The sequence below is a fragment of the Pempheris klunzingeri genome, chromosome 19 (assembly GCF_042242105.1).
Source record: "Pempheris klunzingeri isolate RE-2024b chromosome 19, fPemKlu1.hap1, whole genome shotgun sequence".
Taxonomy (NCBI): Eukaryota; Metazoa; Chordata; class Actinopteri; order Acropomatiformes; family Pempheridae; genus Pempheris; species Pempheris klunzingeri.
Window position 1 is genome coordinate 14,931,173 of NC_092030.1, and position 16,688 is coordinate 14,947,860.

Consider the following 16,688-nt stretch of genomic DNA (forward strand, 5'->3'; position numbering starts at 1 on the left):
ATTCCTGTTTCATGGCGCAATATCATGACTTGAGCTTTGCCTGGTTTCTCTGCTGGCATTGATTGATGAATGGATTTGTGAGTGTGTATGTGTGCGCCAGGTGACTCACAGCAGTGGTGTCCATTGTTTGAGCCAGACAAAAGCAGGCTGCATCTCAGCTGGCCTTGATGACGAACCAAAGACGAGGAGGGAGGACACTCGCGTTAAGATAACTGCTTACACTTAAACACGCTCACACAAACTTAAACAACACATGCGCCGGCAGAGCCTGTGTTCAAGTATCTCTTTGTGGATGTGTCTCGCATCTTCAGTTGTCTGATGGCTCACACATTGTGTTTTTTAGGCCTTTTTTTGTGCCTGCCCTCCTGTCTGCACAGTGTACGTCTCTCTGTGTTTGATCGGCACACAAACAAACTAGAAGAGAGTGCTGCAGAATCTATTCTGTTTGGTCCGAGGGGTACAGAGGTCAGATATTGTGTAAAACAAAGTGGAGTTAAAACACACAGAAGCATCCCCAGATGTGTTTCTACAGTACGCTTTGCTGTGGGAGAAATCAATAACTGTGGGCTACGAAGTGGTTTTAGCTTGCTCTCTTGACCTTTCCAACTCAGCCGCAGCAGCTACTGTGCTGTAGTTTATTCTACTGCCCAAAAAACAGATTCTAGCTCAACTATATTTGGATTCAGACATTTTAGTTTGCCATCATGAACTGATTCTAGATAGATAGATAGATAGATAGATAGATAGATAGATAGATAGATAGATAGATAGATAGATAGATAGATAGATAGATAGATAGATAGATAGATAGAAAAATACAACATTATCTGTTGTCCTGGCTAAAGACGCTAAATTAAAAGACCAACATATGATAAAATGTGGAAATTGCTACATTTGTAATCTGGCAATTTTTTTTTCCTTATTTGGCTTTGTCTCTATGTACTGTATGTGTTCTTTATTGGCCCCACTGCCAAACAAGTAAATTAGAAGAAAAACTGACAGGAAGCAGAGTGTAACATAATGGCCCTATTTATATATATATTTTTAAAAAGTTTAAAAAAAAAGCTGAAAAAAAAAAAACTACAAAAAAAAAAATCAATCACAATCTTAATGGCTAGCACAAACAGCAGCCTACACATACCAGGTTTTACATCAAAATGGGTTTTTTCCGAGGAGAAATAAATTTGATGATCTCAACCAGAGCGGAAACTGGAAAGCTGTATTCCTACTTCCTGGACTGGCGGTGGAGGAAATTATGTCATGACCTACTCACTTCCTGAATGGACTGTCGCTGTGGCTCTTTTGGTAAAGGACCTGCTGAGTCAGTAAATCAACCAAATTATTGGTTTCTGGGGGATCACATCCCCACTGAATCACTGGCATCATCAGATGCTGTATGAATCTAAAAAAGGAGCAAATTCAGACACATATCAGTCTGCAACCTCCATTCAACAAAATCATCAGCAAATCAAGGCACTGCAATTCACCTATGGCTTCACGTTTATCAAAAACAACTGTCTATGTTATTTGAGAGAGGAAATTACTATGCCAGTGAGAAGACATAAAAAAAAAAGTTTTTTTTTTTTTTTTTTTTAAATGAAACATTGGGATCATCAAAGTCAATAGAATTCATCCTCTGGGAACTATTTATGTCTGTCCAAACAGTTCTTAAGATGGAGTCTGGAGCAAAGTTTTGGTCATTGTCCAGTTAATTGTGGAAGAGTGTAGTGCCACCACAATCACTCCACAGTTTTATTATTCAGTATGGACACCAACAGAAAAATGGTCATGTGTCAGTGTACTGAAACACAAAGAGGGACATTGTGACTCTTAAAGGCTCTGTGATATAGTGAACATACACTACATCAACAATAGTGCATCTGAGCAAAGCACTACTCATTTCAGCTCAATGAATACATGACACACAACATGCTTACGTTTTTTGGGGGGTTTTTTGCTGCAGAAACATGAATTGCTCACTTTCATGTGTGCCAGTGACAGGTCTTAAAACAGCATGCTTTTAGGTGAGGAAAATGACGTCTTTGTTGTTCAGGAGCATGTGTGCCCTTGCAATGGCCTGGCTGAGAAGTGTGCTACAGTAGGCTATTCTCACTTTGGTGCTGCCAGCAGCAACGCACACGCTGCCAACGTCAACAGACGGATCTTCATACAAGGAGAGGAGGGTAGAACGAAAGTGAAGGAGAGGGGGAAAATAAAAACATCCGACATGCAAACTGCAGAGAGAAAGGGCTCACAGAGGAATCAGCGGTCTATGTACAGAGAGAACAAACAGATATGTCTGCCTTTACCTCTCTTCCAGGGTTTATCTCAGCTAAATGCTTCTGTGTGTACCAAATTATTTCTGATGTTGTGGGCACATAGATCTGTTTACTTGGTTGTAAACATTAGTGTATGGTTTAGGTTTAGAAAAGTAGTGGTTATGGTTTGGTTATCAGTATAATGACCTCTAAAGTGATGAAAACTCTGTGTGCGTGTGTGCATGCATGTGTGTGTGCATGTGTGTGTGCGTGTGTGTGTGCGCCTCTGTGCACGCCATTTCCTCGCCTGGCCAGACCAACCACCCAGAAGTGTGTCTTCCTTTGTGGCTGACAAGCCGGCATGAGCAAAGCTTCCGCTGTGAGCTGCACTCAGTGACTGATCACTCAAGCAGAAATCAACATACAAACACACACACACACACACATATGCACAACATAATTAGAAATGGGAGAGGGACATGCGTAACATCAGCAGATCCTCTGCTGCTCACTGAAGCAGAAGTGAACACGCACTGTGTATACACACACACAAACACACACACACACACACTGCAGCCATTGGAGGTCGACGGAAGTGTCCACAGACAAGCAGTGGGAAGTAACACCTGATGTCTTTGTTGCCAAGCTCCCACCTAGCGACTGTCATTGTGGCTAACTGGTGCGACAAGCACGACCCTGTTGCTAGGCAACCTGAACTTCTGTGACAGATACTCAGAAAGTTCTGTGGTGAGAGAGAAACTGAAAGATAGAAAAGGAGAGAAGTACAGAGGACTGGATTCAGACCTTTATGAAAAGCAAAAACATGAATAAAAACATTAAGTACATGAAGGTCTGTGGAAAGCTTATCAGAGAAAGCAGCGAAGCACAAAACAGCAAGGACCAACATTTCAACCTGAGTGTCTTCACCAAAACTGCTGCAACTGTCTGCCTTCTGCTTTTTACAGACCCGCTGCCCTGTGTGCCAGTAGTCCTTTAATTTGTGAGGTGGCATGCTGTGCAAGGCATGTTCCCAGTATTCTGAGTGTGTAAACACACACATAAAGAGCTCAGCGCATGAACAAAACACTGCTTTGTCTGCGGACATGCGGACTCTCCCTCGGCGTCTGATGGTACTGATTACACATAAGAACACACACTAAACACATTCCCAATACACAAACACATAAATTGAGTACACCACCTACTTCTCCAAACCCCTCCATGCTGAGTCCTACATGTGTAAGTTGTGTCAAGTGTGCATGCTTCCCTGTTACCACAGTATGTAACATTTTATAGCAACATAACTGACTGCAGTAAAACACACCCCATTCGCCCTGCATGGTGAATGTATACCCACAATTACTGTGCATTAAAAAACTGAGTATAAAAAATGATCTGTAATTCCCTTTTTTTTTTTAAATCGATAAAAACCAGATAATATTCAATTCACAATTAATGTGGCTTGATGTGGAATGTGAAAAAGATTTGTGTCATTTCCTACACTTTAAATTTTAATGTGCTGTAGATGTGAAGCTGCGTTGATCATTTTATATGTAATCTGACAAATCCAGAGCCAAATTTATACAGTGTGGTAGGTGTTACTATAACCTGACGTGCCTAATAATGGCCGAGGATGATTCAGAAGGCTAGGCAGTGGCAACGCTTCACCCCTAAATATAACTGTTAGTGTCCAAACTGTATTAATATTAGCGTTGCATGAATACCAGAGATGTGTGAGTCAGGGTGATTTTGACTGGCGAGTGTCACACACCCACAAGTTCCTGGCATCACTGTAGTCTGTCTACATGATGCTGCGTTACAGGGAGCTGGTTCTCACTTTGACTGGACCCTGATTATCACTTTATCTCCATATAGTGTGTCTGTGGGAAGCTGGAAACAACATCTAATGAGGTGCACTAATTCTTAATTTACCCTTGTTAAAATTGAATATATTTAAAATATTCATTTGAGTTATAATATAGAGTTGCAAAGACATTTGAGTTGCACAGCACTTTCGAGCTTGAGTTAAAAACCATTAGTTATCCTCTCAAAATAGCTAAAAGCTTGCTGACATGCAGCAGTTATTTCTCACAGGGCTAGTTGGTGAACCACTGTAGCCGGCGAGCTGACCACTAATATGCAAGCCAGCCAGATTCATGAATAAATGACAATGAATACATTTACAGCGTTTGTTCAAGAGGTGTATTTGTAATATTGACTCCCGTCTTATAAACAGGTTTCTTTAATGGAGCAGACAGAAGAGGTTAAATAAAAGTGGATGGTGCAACACAGCTAACAAGCTATGATAGCTGTTTAGTTTATCATTAGTTTAGCACTGTCAAGACTGTTTTCTACTGGAAAACAGCAGAAATAAAGGTGTGAAAGTTAACCAAGGTTGAATTTTACGGCACACATTAATGTAGAAGTTGTTCGCCCACAACAGACTCCAATGATTGCGCTTATTCCATCACCAAATTAATCACCTGTTAAAATGTCAATAAAATTTTACATAGGCTTCGTTTGCATTGCAAAGACAGACGAAAGACTTATTTTTCTTACTATACTTATATACACAAAAACAGAAAAATCAAGCTCTAGCCATTGAATAGGTAGAAAGATTTGTTGTTCTCCTTCACCTGCTTATCCAAGTCGCCTATCACAGCATGCAGGGAAACAACCTGGACAGATTGCCGCGCAATCACAGTGGTAACACAGACAAACATACAACCACTTACTACCACTTTTTTCCAGTAATCCAGAGTCAGTGGGGGAAGAAACTCTCAGATGCTCCCCAGCTTTAACATGTACAACATTTCCTCACCTTTCAACCCTGTTTTCTCTTTCAAAATTTGGTTGTTTTATATCATCAGCCTCAGACTTTGTTGCTGGACATTACTATCATGTTTTACAGAGACTTTAATGAATGTGCTGTAGCTCAAGGCCAATACAGAGAGAATCAGCAGCATAACTACACTGAGCTGAGAGCTCAGTTAATTCATCTAATTAACAGTATTGTTGCAAGCGTATCAGTTCACCACAACATTTTTGGTTTACTTGAACTAGCTGAGCTTTGAAGTCTGCTAACAAAAGAACAGTAAAAAGTGAATTAATGAACACAGAACAATTGCCCAGTGTGTGAATTATTCAGAACGTCTTCATTATTTCTGTCTGTTTCCACTCCAGCAGGTTAACTGCTCTGAAGTCTTTTATCTTACAGTACATCCAACACTAAAAGAGTTGTTCTCTTTTCCCTTCATCTCTCCCCCCTCCCCTCTTTCTCTTCCTATTCCTATTCTTGTTTTTTTTTTTTTTTTTAATTTGTACGAAGCAATAGTATGCGCCCACTTGGCACCTACAAGCACACTCCACACATACACAATACATAAACAAAAGGCACACACAGATATTAGGTATAATAGCCACCTTTAGGCCTCTGACACACTGGGCCAGCGGTTGGCCATCAGCCAATGTCAGGCTGTCGGTAAGAATCTCGATTTTGCCGACTGCACTAGTTGGACTCCGATCAGTGGATATTCAGCCAATTGAGCATGCTGAATCGGCAGTGGAGCCCATCAGTAAGCAAGATCCCCCTGATTGGTAATAGATGAGAGACGGAAGTGACAAAAGCGTCTGATGAGCAAGACTGGCGTGTAAATGGTAAGCAAAGGCGGCTTTGTTTATATTAGGTATATTCACAGTCCTACATCTTCCGCTTTTTGAATAATGAACACAGATTACCCTCACCTGCTGGTAAAAACAAGACAGCTGTCATTTTCTGCATTCTCCGTCAGCAAGGGTGGGGTAGTGAGGGAGAGTAGCCAAAAATTCAGTCGGCCAAGATTTTCTTAGGCTGACTGCAGTCTTACTTAACAGTGGCCTGCTACTGTGTCGAAAACTGATTGCATCATGAAATCAGAACGCTATTTGATATGTTTGATATCTTGATCAAAACCAACGCAAGTTTATTTGGCTGCACTGCAAACAGATATACAAGTTGCTCTTCTGTTGTATTTCTGCCAAAGCAGCTTGTTATGGAGTGTGTGCTGTTATAACGGTAACCACAGGTGTCGCCAAAAGACATCACCAGCTTGGCAGAATGATGTAAATCAATAAGTGGTGTTTCAGACACAAAGATTACACCTTAAAAAGGTGTAAAGATGACATTACAAAAGAGTGTTAGTGGGCATCATGGATATCAAAAAGACCACATTTCAGTGGCATAAACATGTACACTGCCCGCTGCTGGATATTTAATGGGAGCTGTATTTTTGTTGAATCCTAACAAATCAGTCTTTGTTAACCTCACAAAATGTTCCGACTTCTAAGCACAAGTGCTGCCCTTTTATCCTATGTCTAGCAACACACCTAAATTTTTCAGGAAGACAGATAAAAGAAATGCTCTGTGAGAGTGTGCAAGCTACAGAAGCTAGTAAAGTAGGAAGGAAGTGATCATACTGATGTATGTGGACAGAAAACTATACAAATCTACCAGTAGAAGCATTAAACAATACAGGTGTGTTTTTCCCCACTTGTATGCCAGGCTTTCTGCTGACATTTTGATTCTCTCCCTGTGTCCCATTGTGGGCTAACATGACAAAAACATCCCTGATGTCTTTTGGGAAACCCAGACAACACTGGCTGTCAAAAATCTGACTCCGTCTGACTGACTTCATTTCACATCCTCCCACACACACACACGACACACAGCGGCCCTGGAGCCCAGAGTGCTGAAGCTCACCTGTCACACACACTCTACAGGCAAGGGTCACGGCAACCACTCAGACACAAGCCTGCACGGGATTTGTCTGATGTCAGTGGGTGGTCAGTGGGTCACCCTGTTAGTCATGCGGTGCCCAAACCGCAGCCAGTCCAGGGGGTATCAGGCTTGGCAACAGCTATGCTATGTCGACAATGAATGCTCCATTGTGTTGGAAAAAAAAAACAATTTGTGCCTACAGAGCAGGGATATCCACAACACACACAGTTGCTTTTCTCTATATCTTTGTTTATGAATTCATTCCATACGGTCTGATGGAGAGAAATGAGATGTAGCTTTTTTTTCATGGTAATGTATCCCTGTCTTTATCATGATGTTTTCAGCACAAGGGCACTGGGCGGCAACGATGAAGAATGAACTTAATTTTCGTGACTTTAAGCTGGAGAAAATAACAGCATATTTTCAACAAGTAAAAGTCGTATTTCATTGTCAGCCTAGTAAAGGTCCTTGACCAGATGTTAAAAATGAGATTTGTAGTCAAGCACTGAATTTCCATTGCAGCATCTTTACTACTTCCCAAGCCACAAATGTGTACTACTACTTTCTTACAATACATATACATATTCAACATGCTAAATGAGATCAGATCTGATAGACACTCTCTATGGCCTGGTGCTTCTCTTTCAAGAGCCATGCTTTTCATTAAATGTGTAGCTTTTTTTTGACATTGAGCCATGTGTGAAATGCCAATACAATATATATGATAATTACAATGTGTGGGCTGGAGCATCTCTCACCTCTTTTAAGTCATTCATCTGAGCATTTATGTATGCATGCGTGTGTCTCTGTGTGTATGAGGAGAGGTGTGTGTATGCCAGTAAATGCTTCACTTAATGTAATCTGTATGAAACACAGACATATATATAGATATTTCAGTCTGGCCTCTACCCTACTAAAAGTATCCAGTTGAGTGGATGTTACAACAGTGCGCGTGTGTGTGTGTGTGTGTGTGTGTGTGTGTGTGTGAGTATCTCAGAGCCTTCATGGCTGCACTTCAGACACGAGTCCCGCAGACAAAGAGCCATTCATCGCTCTATTTAGGCGATCGCAAAGCCTCTCTTGGAGACACTGGGGCTGACGCCGAGATTGGTGGCACCGGGCACAACAATAGTGACATTATTTGGTGTCAGCACAACTACGCCACGCTTTTCAGAAGAATGACTTCAGGCTCCAGCTCCGAATGCTGAACACACACAAAAAGACGTGCACGAGTGTGGGATGTGTTTGCGACTCGCTGGTGTGTGTCATATAAACTCGTAGAAACAAAGTAAAACGTTGCCATTTGGAAAATGTTAAGCAGTTGTGATTGCGATGCTTGTTTCTCTTGGACCAGCGGGTGTTGGCATGTTGTCTGGGTAAAAGCATATTTCCCATCTCACTCAAGGTGATGGTTCTCACCTCTCCGCACAGTCTCACAAACTCATTGTTATTTAGCAAGCAAAGAGCTCAGGGTCAGCTCACCTCTGTGCGTTTCCTGTCAACATGCATACAAAACATTGCAATTCTCAAGTTTGTTTTCCCCCAAAAAATGATGACATCAAGCATGGATTTCAAAATAGGTGGCACTTTGCAATAAGGTGCACAAAATCCCAGGGAGCTAACGAGAAAGGACCACAAGGAGACAAAAGCATCACATTGCTTGCTAGTTAAGTTTTTAACTAATTAGTTTTTAATTGCTTTGGAAAACTGTGACTGGCTTTTGTCTTACAAATGGATGAATTTGAACTGTAAATCCTCATCTTCAGCACAAATATGACTCGTATCGCAACTAAAACCAGCTTTATTGACAAACCCTTTAGACAATCAGATAGACATCATTGATTATTTTAAGTGATTGGTGTATTATTGATACAGTCAAGCTGTGCTAGTTATGGTGGCACATCATTGGACTTGAATGCTCATCATCAATTGTTCCTCTCCAAGACAGATGGTTAAGCTAATGATAGGCCACTATAGAACATGACATCAAGACATCACAGCGGCTAACATTTCCTATGGTATGCGTTTTGTCTTCTTATACTGGCTGATGCCATAGATCTAAATGATTAATAAAGCACAACCCTTTAACAACATGTTAATTTTAACGCAAAGATCTAGGCATATGGTGAGATGGGGGGATGGTGAAGAAAGCAGAAAGAGAAGGAATGAGGGGATATCACTGGATGGAAAACATAGAATAGCAGACAGAAGCAGGTCAGGCACATTAATTATTTCACTCCTGATCTCCATGAGTAGGAGAGGGAGAGACGGGGAGAGCCAGAAAGTTAGAGCTGCTTACTTTCATCTGTGTAATATTTTAATCCACCTTTTCCTCCTGTGTGTATTTACACTGCAGTCTAACGTGTGTGGGGAGTAACTGCCTGGCCAGTAATTAAACTCTAGTTTGTCTTGACACTCACCTCAGAGCCAAGGGAAACACCAAGGTGTCAGAATTAACATACAGGTGTAAAAACCTGTTTGACTCTCTAAAGCCACAGGCTTGGCTGATAGGTCCATGTCAACACACATATCTTAAACTGCAGGCAAACAAACAGAGGCTGTGGTGTATTTCAGAGTACATTTAGGAACCTTTTAAAGTAAGCTGACTGAGAGGTGACCTTAAATCAAAAGCTATATACTCCAGATGTAGAAGCAGGTAAATCAAGTGCCACCTTTTTTTCCTTTATAAAAATACTGGCTCCCTGACCCTGGCCCTTACCCTAACCTTAACCGTCACCAAACAAATATTTTGACACATTTAGTTTTGTCAATAATTACAGCATAGTTTGCCACTGCTGCCGCTACATTTAAAAGCAGATGTTGATTCGATCGCTGCCCATGACATCCTCCGTCCACCCGGACCAAGAGCCGCAGCAGGAGGGGCGATCTCCCCGGGAGGAGAGGAAAGAGTTGGGATAAGAGCCAAGCTAACCTAGTTAATACCTAAGGCTGCTTCTAGCGAATATCCAGTCACTGGAAGATCGGCTGGATGAAATGGGACTTAGAATGCCTAAACAGCAAAAATCGAAGATTGTTAGTGCCCACATCTACGGGCGCCTGGCTCCATCTCAAAGCCCCGTATCTATCTGCTGCTCCTGACGTGCGTACCTCAGCTGCTGGTAAAAAATAAAGGAAAATATACTTTTTGAAAAAAAAACCATAGTCGTTTGAACTATTCAATGTTTTAATAATTTAACAAATATTTTAAAATCATAGCCCATCCCTAATTTTAAGTTTCTAGACAGAATTTCGTTTCAGGTACCCACTGTTCTACATTTCTACACGATGAAAAAATACCATTTTAAAAACCCTCCCTGTAGTTGTGTTCAAGGACGCCCTAAACAGCAGCATTTCCAATCCAGCATCCATGTTTGCGGGTTATTTATCTATTGGATTTAAGCTTCTGAGAACTCCATTGAAAATGCTCCATGAAATGCAGAGCTGAAATGATAAATTGATTAGTATATTGACAGAAAATGAAGATGCAGCTATTTCCATAATCAATTGAAGTAATTGGCTGTATCAAAACAAAATACCAAATTAGGATGCTGCTTTCCCCGTTTTTATCATTGTAAACTCAATATTTTGGGATGTGGACTGTTGGTTGAACAAAATGAGACAACGAACGAAGTCATCATTCAACGAATTGAGAAAATAATTGTTAGATTCATCGATACTAATCGCTTGTGGCTGCCCTAGCTAGTAGAGAGATGGATTTTTTTTTAGTTTTTTTTTTTTTCAATCACAAGCAGGATTCAAATGCCTGCAAGTTCATTTTCATTGTGTACTCAACACAATGGAAACAAGCGGCTGCCTGGAAAGTAGGAAATTAATCTAAAAATGTAAAGAATGCTTTGAAAAAGGGATGACAGAAATGCAAAGCATGCATGATTTTTAATTAAAAGGCTAAAACTTACAATACTACGGGTGTGGTTCATTAAATAAACCTTGAAGAATGACACAAAAGTTTCTTCAGACTGAATTCTGAAATGATTTTTTTTTATGCCAGGCTTCAGCTTTCCATTAAGATTTATTAAGCCTTTTAAACTTCTGGCTTGTATCAAATACACCCAAATGTGATCACAGAGTACTAAGACAGAGCCCAATCATTACCCGTCAGAAGAGAATTTGGGAGAAAGAAAGTCTTACTAATGTCGAGATCTGTTTACAACGTTGGTGATGAGCTTAGATATGCTGCTTTTTGGAGGTTAGGTTTCAGGTAGTTATAAGGTTAAGAGAGGAACAGGTGAGGAAGGAGGGGGAGAGAGGAGAGAAGATTGAATCTTGGAGAAGAAAAGTGTGCAACGTTAGATTTAGATGAGGGAGACGTTTTTCCCATAATGACAGAGACAGACATGATGGAGAAAGAGGAGACAATGAGAAATCCCCTCTGACAGTCAGTTGATATACGCCTCAGCCGGAGACACGTCTTCACACCTTTTCTTAACAAACACACTATTTCTGTCACCCTGACAAACAGACAGACAAAAACCAAAACGCCAGCCCAACATATGCAAGAAGTCATGGACACCTTCCTTGCAATGTGAGCTTTCAAGCATATGTGTGTGTGTGTGTGTGTGTGTGTGTAATTCTGTCTGTCTCCTCACATTATCACCCCTCTTCTGCCCTACAGGCTTCCTGTTGACGAGCAATGCAGAAAAAGCAAAATAAAATAAAAAAAATAACTGAAGCAGAATGTGAGAGACACGCTCTATGAACTGTTAACTTCCTCAACCCACCCCCATCCGTCACACACACACAAGCACACACGCAGTCCTGCAGTCTGCTCTTTGTACCCTATCTCCCTCTCTATTGCAGTCCTTTCTCCTCCCCCCTATCTGCCTCCCTCTATTCAGCCTCTTTCCTCTCAGTCACTGCCTTTGACCTCAGCACCAGTATAAAAGCTAACCTTACACGTCAGAGGAAGGTCACTTGCACAGAGGGAGGTCAAGGAGAGGTTGCGTTCGTGCCCCGGGGCGCTGCTTCTGTCCCCAAGGACTGTAGGCAATGTGACAAGGACGAGGCGGGGGGTTCCCACTTGACCTGGGGGGGCTGTGGATGTTCAGCTAACACATATACAGCTGTGCGATAAGATCCAATAGCCAAGTGTGTGAGAGTTTTACATCATCACTATGGCGACTATAAATATACCATTTACAAGATACTTCAGGTATTTTAAAGACATTTGAATTCTTGTTCAATTTAAGGCAATAATGGCAGAAAGTGAAGCCTCACATTCTCATTAACAATTGATGTGTTCGCTGTTTATTGTGATTCACAGCCACTACACTCAAATACAACTACTAGTAGTATTTTCTGCCCACAGAAAGCAGCTATTACTTACTACTTCATATTTCATAGCAACTTCTCATGACTTTTATAGAAAAATCATCTCTTTCTCTATCATTTTCTGAATGAGTGTGTGTGTGTGTGTGTGTGTGTGTGTGTGTGTGTGTGTGTGTGTGTGTGTGTGCGCGCGCGTCCAGTGATTGTCTGCCTCCTACAAACTGATCAGTCTTCCTCAAGACAGGGTGACAGGTCCCTCTGTGATTCACAATAGACAGACAACCCCCACACACACACACACACACACACACACACACACACACACTCTTACCATACAGCCAGATGGGCTTGTGTCCCCCATCGCCAGACAAATTAAGTTTGGGCCCCCAGATTAATATTCAGGCAAAGCACCGGCTCTATATAATTGAATCATGGTGTCATCATGAGTGTACAACAGGGGCTACTTTAGATGCAGCCACCATGTGCACACGCACACAAAGACACACCAACATCCACACTTGGCTGCCAGCTGCGCTCAGTATCCTGTCTGCTGGTTGGGGGTAGGTCATGAATACTGAATCGCAGTTCTCAGAAGAGCACCACGCATTGTTTTATCGTGGATTTCACCTATAAGTCTCTATGCCACTCATAGTTTGCCACTGCATTCTGAAGAAAAGAGTATAAGCATACTGTTTTCTCTGCCATGAGTCATGCCAGCTAAAAATGAAACTTGAAAATGAAAAGTAAAAAAATAAAATAAAAAAAAGGAAAAATAAGAATACAAGCCACATTGATACTGCTCAGGCCATGCAGACATTATTTTGGTGGGTCAGGTTTTATACATATTGCTGAAAAATTGTTCATCTCTTACCTTACAGGAAGAAGCTTATAGAAGCTTACAGTCAATAATCTTGGCTGTCTCAGGCCTCGAGGCCTGAGAGGCCTGAAAGCAGTCAAGCATCAGAAACACACAGAGGATGTCTTAGTCTGTGGTGTATTGTTAAAACTCATCTCTTGTTGTTCAGTTAACTCTGTCCTCATTACTACTGTTTCTTTATTAGACAAGGAACTGGCTGGCTAGGAGACCGCCAATTATAGGACTTGCAGCTTCAGTTAATATCTCTACATCAATAATATAATCGTGCCACCTTACCTCAAAAAAGTCCAAACTAAAAAATTCCCTTGAACTTGTGATGCGTTAACATATGCTGGTCACATATGCTGCATATAGCGAGTGTATGCTACAGGTAAAAGGAATCAAATATTGAAGTTTCCTTTTGATAAGGATTTCCTTTTGATTACATATGCTTTTTGAATGAAAGTTTCAAATTGTTTTTGTCCGACATCTTTTTAAAAATAATGATTCTTTGCAATATTCTTAGTGCTGTACACAACCTTTGAAGCTAAATAATTATTCATCATTAACCCCACAGGCTTTACTTGAAAGAATACAGGCTTTTCAGTTTGTAAAAACAATTGTGGAGACTCAACAATGGCTCAGTGGCTTCAGTTGGTTTTAATATTTAACTGGGAAGTTTGGATGGGCTCCTCACTGAAAAGGAACTGAAACGGAACAACTAGGGAATCTCTATTGGATTTTCAAATATAGCATGCACCAAGTCAATCTGGTCAGACACATCAGGTTTAAAGGGAAAGAAAAAAGGCATCTTTATGTAAACAATATTCTATTCACAATGGTAAGCCCCAATGTAGACTTTTACTACACAATAACTTTTCATTTTCAAATGCATTAATGCGATTTGTATTTCCCGAAAGGTGACTTCTGGAGATACAAAATATTGATCCTAATAATAGAACAAAGTGCTAGTCTGCTCAGCTAGCAGCTAGACTGCCCACTCATCTTTTACCCTCACACACACACACACACACACACACACACACACACACACACACACACACAGACACACACACACTCACTCACACCTCCACAGTCTCCTCTGCTTCCTGTTCTCTCACAGGCTGTCGCCCTCACAAGTTGTGGTTCAGAGAGAGGAGGTGAAACACACACACACACACACACACACACACACACACACAACTTCATTTCTCACCAGGCTTTTTCTGTTGCTCCCCATCACCTCTTTCTCCTCCTCCCCTTCCCTTGTCTCTCACACTCTCTGTCATCTCAGGGTTCATTTGTGGGTTAGCTGGCACAGTCGGCACATATCAGCTTTCATGTCGACTATCCAACTGATTTCTACGTTTGTTTTCACCACCATTACTTTCACACGATGTAAGAGGCACTATCATTTTTCAATACTCTTCACGTACATAGATTAGACTGTAATAAATGCCAATTTTTGTTTCTTTCACAAACAAAAACAGTTCAAGTGAAAAGACCTTGCACGAGTGAAGTGGTAATGATTCTCCATCTCAACCTTTTGCATGCTTCCTCTTGACATCTTTTCTGCCAAAATGAGCATGGAGGACACTAGAGATGAGTGAAGGTACCAATCAGAGTCATTTTGACATACACATAGCCTTTACAACTCAAACTATTCAAACCCAGTCTCAGCACAGGCAGTAAGACATGCTAACCAAAGCTGTGAAAATAGCTTTACTTAGCAAAGACACTCCCACACATAAAGCTCTCCAAAATCACATCAATGCTTGTTTGTTATAAATTCTTCAACTCGACACAACCACATACACATTAGTGTATGATTAAGGCCATAATGCCAGTGAGGCTATGCCTGTTCTGTGTTAGAGGGGTATCTGTCATCCGCAGCTGTTTGTGTGCTGTGTAAGACCCATCACTTTCAGTGATTAAATCCCCAACAGTCATCTTATCTGGAGGCAGCAGGACAGGTAAGTACGCTTCACCGGCAACAGTTAATTTGAGGGATGAGCTGCACATTTTCAAAGAGCTGCCCCAATTATACACAACCACTTCTTGTGTGGGTGCCATGGTTACATATTGCACAATTAGAACCAGACTTAACTTCTTGGCTTTTGTCTACACTAATTTGGTTATTTTGGCTCTGCAAAGCTTATCTTTTAAAGGCATTAACAGGGGTACACAAGCACAAAATTTGATCTTTTAGAGACACACAAATTCATATGGAAGCCAAATGGAGTATTGATCTGTCCCAATACCCACACTTGCGATCTTAAGCACTTGACCCTGCAATAACTAGAGAAGCACCAGTTGCAATTTTCTTTGCCAGGTCCATTTTACCCTTTTGAAAAGTCTGATCTGATAAGTCAGATTTTGGCCGATTCCAATTTTCCTTCTAAGAACTATAACTGACAGCAAACATTTTTGTAATTTTTCTGCAATAGAAAAGTTTATGTCTCATTAAACACTGGCTATTAAATAACTTAAATCTAAAAATAAAAAAGGGAGTGCTCCGATCAACTGATTGTTATCTGCCAGTACTTGTAAATAGTTTACTCAGTAGTCTCAATAAAGACAATCAGATGACGCAAAACATGTCCGATTGCATTTACAGGCCATGCACAATTTAGTGCTGAGGCCAGCGACAAGGAGACAGCTGTTGCATCCAGGTGAGGAGGTGAGCAGAGGCATGGTGAGCTGATCTGTTTTTAAGCCTTGCAGGCTAAGGCAACAAGGCTAGCGCCTGTCATGTGTACACAGCAGGTAGCCCTGTTGTGTTAGTCCTAAGGCTAAAAACACAAAGATCAGCTGGTCGGACATAGCATTAGTTTTTTTGCCTCAGCAGACAGCCGTTTTCAACAAATACCCTTTAAAAACCCACTGTACGCTACCTGCTGAGCGCCGAGCGGCACAGTTAGCGACTAGCTCGTAAACATAGTTGACCATTTTGCAGCTAACGAGCCAGTTATTTTCCTCATAAGTTGGTAGAGACCAAAATAGAGGTAGAATGAGAGCAACTATTGGACTTACATTCATCAGGTGTTCACACACATGATTTCAAATGAACGACAATGATTCTCTGTAATTGCTGGATGTTTAAATAAGCAACTGCTTACTAACAAGTTTAAGTAAAATGTGATGATATATCGATGTTGTGTCCACAACAAGTGGCCAGAAAAAAAAGGTTTTGTTTCATGTCAGTTACAATGGATTCCAATAGTGAAATGTTGCCATGACTGCTTGTCACCATTGGAGCAAACAAGTATTTATACTGGCCACAGTCGCCGTTGCCCTAAGGTGTGTCCATCCCACAACAAACACGTAAACAAGTACACATACAAACAGTGAATGACAGCAAGTCCAAATAACAACACCACTAAAAACAAAATAGCAGACCATACTAATTGCTCCATTTCTATAATAGATACCATACACACCCATATATAAACAAACCTATGATCACAACAACTGAGCCACTAATGACATGCTTCATAATGCCACACCTTTATTAACTCATACCACAACATAG